This window comes from Ranitomeya imitator, chromosome 4 (genome assembly GCF_032444005.1).
Source record: "Ranitomeya imitator isolate aRanImi1 chromosome 4, aRanImi1.pri, whole genome shotgun sequence".
Lineage (NCBI taxonomy): Eukaryota > Metazoa > Chordata > Amphibia > Anura > Dendrobatidae > Ranitomeya > Ranitomeya imitator.
In genome coordinates this window covers 71981940-71990469 of record NC_091285.1, presented here as the reverse complement: position 1 = coordinate 71990469, position 8530 = coordinate 71981940, and positions in this window count along the sequence as shown.

Here is an 8530-nt window from a genome sequence, read left to right as displayed (position 1 = left end):
TCTGTATGTGGCGTGTTCACACAAGGAATACAACGCATTGTATTCCTTGTGTGAACACGCCACATACAGAGTATTTTATCTTAGTGCATTGGTGTACCACACGGCCAAACCCTTATTGAAGGCTGGCTGTTTCATTAGGTATTGCACCTGTGCGCTTGCTATTTTGTTTGGGTCCGCTGCACCCTGCTTGTGCATTTGTATTGAGGCCTATTTAGACAGGTAAGCATCTTTGCCTGTTTTTTGGTGTTTTTTCTTGAAGGTGTCCTTTTTTGGTGTTTTTCATGTTAGAGTAGGACTGGCAATACGTAAGGACCCTTGGCGTGGGTTGCCAGCTTCCATATTATGGCCCTAATATCAACTAATACCTTACATATATTTATATGTTTTTCTTTGCACGTATATTTTTTGCAGGGTGCAGCTGGGCCCAAATTGTTCTGTACACTGTGGCCTCTGTTCGCACGGGATGCATTTTAGCACTGGGCAGCCCGCCATATGGCGTCATTAATAGGCTGTAGCCAGACGCTTTGTATTCCTTGTGTGAACACGCCACATACAGAGTATTTTATCTTAGTGCATTGGTGTACCACACGGCCAAACCCTTATTGAAGGCTGGCTGTTTCATTAGGTATTGCACCTGTGCGCTTGATATTTTGTTTGGGTCCGCTGCACCCTGCTTGTGCATTTGTATTGAGGCCTATTTAGACAGGTAAGCATCTTTGCCTGTTTTTTGGTGTTTTTTCTTGAAGGTGTCCTTTTTTGGTGTTTTTCATGAAAAGTCAAGGAGTCTCAAGTTTTATAGACTTACAGAAAAAAATCTACAGGGCCGCAAAAAGTCTGTTCGGGTCACTATGACCCGAACAGAACAGCAGGGTTAAAGTAAAATATATAAATTACTAGTTTTCGTTCTTCCTGCTCTAAAACGTACCCTAAGTCTTCTGAAGGGAATTACGCTACTGTTTTAGGTTAGCTTCGGACCTGTTTAATCGAAGCTGGTGGCAGCATACATTTGTACAGTGCCTTTGGGTGTCATTGTAGCGACTGCGACTGAGTGGGAGTAGTTTATCGCGTCGCTGCAGCATGCCCAATAGCCAGTACATAGCATGCAGCCTTTCTGGCGACGAATTACCCTAGGTGCAGTACCTAATCTGACCTGACAAAAGGGGGGCGCCAGAGAGCTGCAAGTTTCAAGTGAAACTGCAAGCGGGATATACATAAATCCCTGCAGTTCGTGGTATATTCAAGAGCAGTGGGATACCTAAAATAAGCCCCTGCTGTAAACTAAGAGGTTAATAGCCTTGTGTGTGTTTTTTCATCACATTGTGGAGTGGAGGAATAACTAAGATAAGCCCCCCTGCACATGTGATAGCCGTCTGTTGGCCTACAGTCACCCCGATCCGTGACGTGGGGGTGACGGTCACAGTGTGAATCATGACAGCTGCCATGACATAGTCTGGGAGCAGAGGTTAGGATGAAGGGGAGGGCCGTGAACTGATAAGGTATCTCCTGGGTCGCACATCACAGGAGCCTCTGAAGCTAAACACAAACAAGAATGTGAGGAAAATTCTCCTGAGTCCATGAAAGTGATTACCGAACTTAGTTACATCGTCCTGAAAAGAAAGGACCGAACATGACCGGTATACCGCTCGAGAACTAAAAACGGAGGAGTGTTCCGCCTTTCTTCATGACTAAGAAAGAATAGAATAGAACCCCGAGAACAGTACGTTCCTGGGGACGGGTACGATCACTTCTGTGAATGGCAGGTAAAGACTGCCTGAAGAACTACTGGGTCCTGCGATGTATGTCTTGACGGGCGAAAAAAACAAAAGGAAGCTTCTTCCTGGGGGAGAAGAACGGTCGATATTGTAGACGGAAGTCGCTATCTCTCTCGAGGTTGAAGCAACCTTTTCCTATTAAAAGGACATTAGGTTTGAACCGGAAAAGCAAGATGTTTTTCCCTGCCAGTGGCATCCGAAACTATTGATCCAGCTTGGATCCAAAAGATTTAGAGACCTGGGAAGGCAAAACCAGTAAGGCCAGAGAATGCGACGTATGGCAACGATGCTGCCAGTAGTCGTGATGGAACAACCAGCCGCATCAAAAGGGGAGCGGACACGAGATATTTGCTGGCATGGGCAGTCTGATCAGCCAGATCTGGCCTCCCATCCGGAGGAGCTGCCTCTAGAATACCTTGACGAAGTATTCTTGCCCCGACAGACATGGAATTTGACACCCAGGTGTAGGCAAATGTGGGACAGAGATAGAGGGGCGCCAGCTGCCTCAAAGGCTGACTTAACCAAGGATTCAATCTGTATCTGTAGAATCCTTAAGGGATGCACTGATCACTAGAGACAAGGCTGTCTAGGAAGACAGGCAAGAAGCAGGCAGATCCATTTTAGGGATTCTGCCCATTTATCAAGAAGGGCTGGTCTAAAGGGGTACAGGATGTGTAGCTTCCTCCTACCTGGGAGGTGCTTTTCAGAGTGTTCCCAGTGTTTAGACATAGTCATGACAAGTTCCCTGATCAGAGGAAATTCAGAGAAAAACATTTTTACCCATTTGAAAGTAATGGAGTGCTCGTGAGCAGGAGCCTCATCCTCCCGTAGGTTCAGAAATTTGGTATTGAGGTTATTGAGCATATCTTGCATCTTTCAGGTCTGGATCGTATAGGGCTCAGACTGGGAATCCATATCCGACCCAAAACCCGCCTCCGAGGAGGGGCATGGGATGAGGAATGCATCCAGGATAAAGTAGAGGGACCAGCCGGTTCTTTTGCTTTGTACGCGATCTTTCCCTGTGAAGGTCGCGGTCAGGTGCGTGCGAATCACCATGAGAGGTGTTCGGAGCACTGATGGCAGAAGACAAACATGAAGGGCGCTCCAGGACCTGGACCAGGGATTGTGAGAGTTTGGTCAGATCTGAGAACGACTGTGACCTGGCAACAGCCCACTCCGGAAGGAGGAGAGTGCTCTCATCCCAGGTGTTAGAGGGCTTATCTGAATACCACTGCTCTTGTACGGATGGCACAAGCATCGCGGATTATATTGACAGGAATGGGCCTCCCTGAGATTGGGCATAAGTAATAGGCTAGGGCTACAGCTGGGAGAGCTAAGCCCTTGTGAAGAGAGAAAATAACCAGTCTGAGCTGGTCCTACCCGATAACAGAGACGGCTGTCAATGTTCAGGCTGCAGTGTCCCCAAAACCAGTAGGTTAATGTTGGATGCCTTTTGTGCCCTTCAGAAGGCGATGGTGACTGCACGATTCTTCTTGAGATACACTATGTCCCCCCTGTGGGGGAGGGGGGGAGGGCGCGAGAATCGGAAGAGTGGGGTAGAGAAAAAAAACACTCTCATTAGCCAAGGAGACTGGGCCTCAGTGTACGGCGTGCCCTAATGAGCAGAAAGTCCCGTAACAGGGCGTGGCTAGGCAGAAGGCGACCGCGGCTACACAGAGTCCAAGGATAAGGCCCCGACGCCGGGGGCTAAATTAACGGGTACATATAATTATGCGAAGCCTTCACACCGACAATGACAGGACCGGAAATTGGCATTAAAGAAGGTCCTAGTCTGGTATGAAAATTGGCACGTCTGACAGTGTCAGGAAGTGGGGGCCCCAAAGTTGGGGACTAAAATAGCAAAGGACATGGAATTACGTGCAGTCTCGGCACCCGCAGTGGCAGGGCCAGTAAACGAAGGTCCTAGTCTGCGTCTGGTGGGAGTAGGGGCCCTTCCATTGACTGTGCCACCAGAGGAATGCACCGGGTAGGGGGGAGGAGGCCCCTTGATAGGGGGAAAAGCACGCGATAAATATGCGCGCTTAATGTGGAGGGTGTTAACAAAGCAGTAGCTGAGGAAAAGATGGCCGTTGTTGTTCAGTGACGTCATGTTCTGTGCAGCGTTCCGCGGGTAAACGGTGAGGCAGGCGGGTAGCTGCCAGGGACAGAGAAAATGACATTCCTGTAAAAGGTGATTCCCGAATCCCTCTTCACTGACGAGGATCACATCAGGAGCCCTCAGGAAGGGTGAGGGTCACTGAAAACTGAGATCCTCCTTCCCGCACCATCTCCGGACGGTGCAGAAGACGGCATCAACCCTTTACAAGGGGGAGGCCACCGCTGGTGACCACCGTCTTCCTCTCAGCCCTCTCCGAGGAGAGGGGTGAGGAGGGAAATGGCAAGGACTGGCCACCAGAATCAGCCCTGGAGCACCTGTGAAGGTGACAGGGGATAAAGTCCTGCCAGCGTGCCTGAGAGTTGCGATGCGGGTGACACCACACTGCTCACTCAGCCGCCTTATATGGGAAGACAGAGTGAGAAATTATACCCCGTTTCCCTGAAACTGTATCTGAAAGAAAGGGAAATTGTTAATAAAACACAACAATACCTGTAAGGAAAAAAGGATTAGCTTTGGATCTGGGAACAGATCCAGGTCTGCCTCCTACAGACACTAAGCTTAAACTGAGGTACTTCCTGCCTGTCGGTCGGTGTATACTGCTGAGGAGCTATTTTCCTGTTTTTGCATAGTTGTCTCCTAGCAACAGCAGCATACATCCTATGGTTACCTGTGTCCCCCAATGAGGCGATAAAGAAATAGGCTTTGTGACTTTAAGACCGAGTGCCTCCTTCAGAAATGAAACAAGATGTGTCTCCTTATGTGTCACACACCACATGGCCAGCTAGGGGTGGTAAATGTTTCCCAGTGAATGCATTTGTATTGTTTGAAAGCAATGTTGAAGTTGAAAAACACATTAAAAACACTGCGTGTGAATACAGCCCAAGTGGTGGAGGAGCATGTTGGTCTGGGGTAAATTATTTTACCTTATATGCAAGTCATTACCCTGGAAAGAATGTATCTTAACATATTTCCCAGCAAAATCTATTTTGGTTTAGTTTTTATGTTTTTTTGGTGCACCTGTAAAATGGCGTGAAACTGACAACATTGCTCACAACTGTGACCTAAGAGTCAGAAATGCTTCCAGGGGCATTCCCCATGATGCTCCAATGTCATTTGAGCAGTGTTTCAATCATTGTCAGACATTTTTAGACCTTAAAGGGAACCTAGAAGAGAAAAAGATGGCTGACAGCACTCACAGGCAGGAGCGCCCGTCCAGGTCCATGGAACCCACTAGGACCATCGAAGGCTCAGGCAATGAAGTGTCAGCGCTCCATCCAGGTGTATAATCAAAATGAGTGAATTTATTAAGCCATACAGTAGCAACGTTTCGACCCAGGTGGGTCTTTGTCAAGCATACAGTGCAGTGCCCAGGTCTGGCTTTAAATAGGGTGTATGCCACACAGGGCACCAATCCCCATCAAGCCGCCCATCACCAAATAATCAATGCAATACAATATCAAAACAGACATCAGACATCAACATGTTAAAAGTCCCCAACCGCCCATGTCAGTATTGTACAAAGCAGATAAATATTACCCTCTTATACAGATAAATATAGAGTGATCACATAAACATAAGTATTCAAGTTCAGGCTTCCAGGGTCGTCATGGCAGCATCATCCAATCATCATAGATCCACATGGTTCTCTGTATACACGGCAGAGACAATAAGCGCCCAGCTTCCTCTGGCGCCATGAATATACTTAACACCACTCACTACCCCCCAAATAGCAGACGAACCCCTCCCCACTAATCCAAAGAGTCCTACCAAGTCCAGAGATGTCTTGCGTCATCACCGGGGAGTCCGTAATCACCACCCGGAGCTCCGTGACGCAGCGTCCAGGGAGTGCATGCGCCCTACTGCCTGGAAGCGCCCCCCTCACGTGACCGTGCCAGGAGCCAACCAACGACAGAGTGCAACACACGCCCACCCCTCGCCGCGCACGGAGCAAGCCAGCAGTGGCTACCTAGACAACCACGCAGTTAAAGACATATTAACCATAGCAAATCCTTGCCATCAGAGACTATTACATTGGGAATGCCTGTACATAATGCACCTGGACTCTATAAGAGCGTTCTACATAAACAATCCTCACTCTGGTCATATAAATATATCAGGCTCAAGATTATAGATCTATCAGAGCCAGCTATCACAATAATACCATATCATCAGAAATATTCTAATATATTGTGAAAATACAATAACCAAAAAAGGGGGAAAAACTTAACACCAAAGCCAAAATATATCTATATATATAATGGGAGTATAACATAGCCCCATCTATATGCAACAGTCGAGGGACACAAGGAGGGGAGACAGATGTAATCCCACATCATACGCATATATATATATATATATCGCTCAAAGACGTCCCGTCCTTCTGACAGCCGACTGTGGCAGAAACCACCTGAAACACAAAATCAAAAAAACACAAGATCAAAAAAAGAGCAAAAAAAGAGGGGAAATCAGAAATATACATATCCAAACTATAACAAAACCCCATAATAAGCGGCGGAGACACTAAAAACAAATACCCATGACAATATCCTACGGTCCTAACGAACACAAGCATGTAGATTGAAATCAATATTTAGACCCTTTGGTTGTAAAGACCCCAAAGTGTAGATCCACCGGAGTTCCTTTGTCTTGAGAATCTGTAACCTATTACCCCCTCTCCTCAGTGAGTCCACACGGGCAAACAATCATATACACAACATAGCTTGAAGCACAGGTGTATCTTTCCTTTAGAAAAATCTTCTTTCCAGTGTGAGGGTGATAGAAGAATTCCCCTTTCAGCATGTTGTTACAACAAGAGCAGCCCAAACATGGAAAATTCCCATGCTTGGCTGCACTAAGGGTACTCTGAATCGAATTTTTAGAGGTCCCAATATCAGATTTGACAAGTTTATCTCTAAAATTACGTCCACGTCTGAATGACATCATGGGGTATGTCTCAAAACTAGGAACAGACGGAAGACCCTGTTGTAATAGGGTGCAATGTCTCCTCAGTATGTTACCAATACAATTACTCGCTGCATTATAGGTTGAGACAAAAGGAATCTGGTCACATGTTGAACTAACCCGAGTCTTGTTCCGAATACTCCTCCGGGAGCAACTGGCAGCCTTATTTTTATATCTAGCTACCTCCCTTGCAGGGTATCCCCTTGAGATGAATTTTGTACACATCTCATCAAGTCTTAAGTCCACCCGCTCTTCATCTGACACAATCCCCCTCACCCTCAATAGCTGACTCCAAGGTAGAGAACTGACCATTCTCCTTGGATGATTGCTATCAAAAGCTAATAGCCCATTCCTATCCGTCTCCTTGACAAAAATGTCTGTCTCTAGTTTATTACCACATTTATAGACTAGAGTATCGAGGAATTGTATCTGTGTCATTGAGTGCGCCAAAGTGAACTGTAATTCAGGGTATATCTGGTTCAAAGCCCCATGGAAGTCCTCTAACCCCTCAGAGGTCCCCTCCCATACCAAAAAAATGTCATCAATATATCGCCACCAGGCTCTGACGTGGCGCCAGAGGAAGGATTTGTACACAAACTCGTCCTCGAGTACCACCATATAGATGTTGGCATAAGTGGGGGCCACATTGGACCCCATGGCGGTACCCTTCAATTGCAAGAAAAACTCATCCCCAAATAGAAAAAAATTCCGCCTGAGGATGAATTCAAGCAATGTGAGGACGAGCTGTGCACACTCAGGGGCCACGTCAGAGCCTGACAGCACATGTGAGACCGCTTCCAACCCTTTATCATGCTCAATGGAGGTGTATAACGACACCACATCAAAAGAAGCCAAAATAGTAGTCTCTGAGATAGTCAAATTGTCAATTTTGTCAAGAAAGTCACCCGTGTCCCGAATATATGACCGTGCAGATGTAGCATACGGTCTCAACACACGATCCAAAAAAATAGCAGTATTGTTAAAGAGGGAACCGCTCCCCGAGACAATCGGTCGCCCCGGGGGATTATACAAGTCCTTGTGTATTTTAGGTAATACATATATTACCGGAACTACCAGAGCTTCAATCATCAAGTATTCAGCCAGCTTGTGGTCAATGAGTCCCATGGCCAGGGAGTCACTGACCACAAGCTGTAACTCACTCTGAAAACGAAGAGACGGGTTACATGACAGTTTCTCATACACAGCCCCGTCATCCAATTGCCTCAGAATTTCTGCCTTATACTTAGCATTGTCCATTATGACCACCGACCCACCCTTGTCAGCTGGTTTTATTGTTATTAAGGTATTATCAGCCAAGGCCTTAAGTGTCTTTCTTTCAACAGACGTCAAATTTTGAGTTGAAGTCGATTTAAAGTCTTTCTTCAATTTATCAATATCCCTGTGTACGAGTTCAATGTACGACTCCACAAAATGATTCCTATTAGGTGGTTGAAAGTTACTCCTGGAATACAGGCCCACTCCTTTCAAAGTAAAGTCAATTATATCTGTGGTAGTATCAGGGGTTTCAGATCTATCTAATTTTTCAGAAAAAAAAGTGGATAACCTCAATCTTCTAAAGAAAGCTTGTAAATCAACTTCCAACATAAACCAATCGGGGCTATTTGAGGGGCAGAATGACAACCCCTTGGACAGAACCTTAATTTCGATATCCGATAAA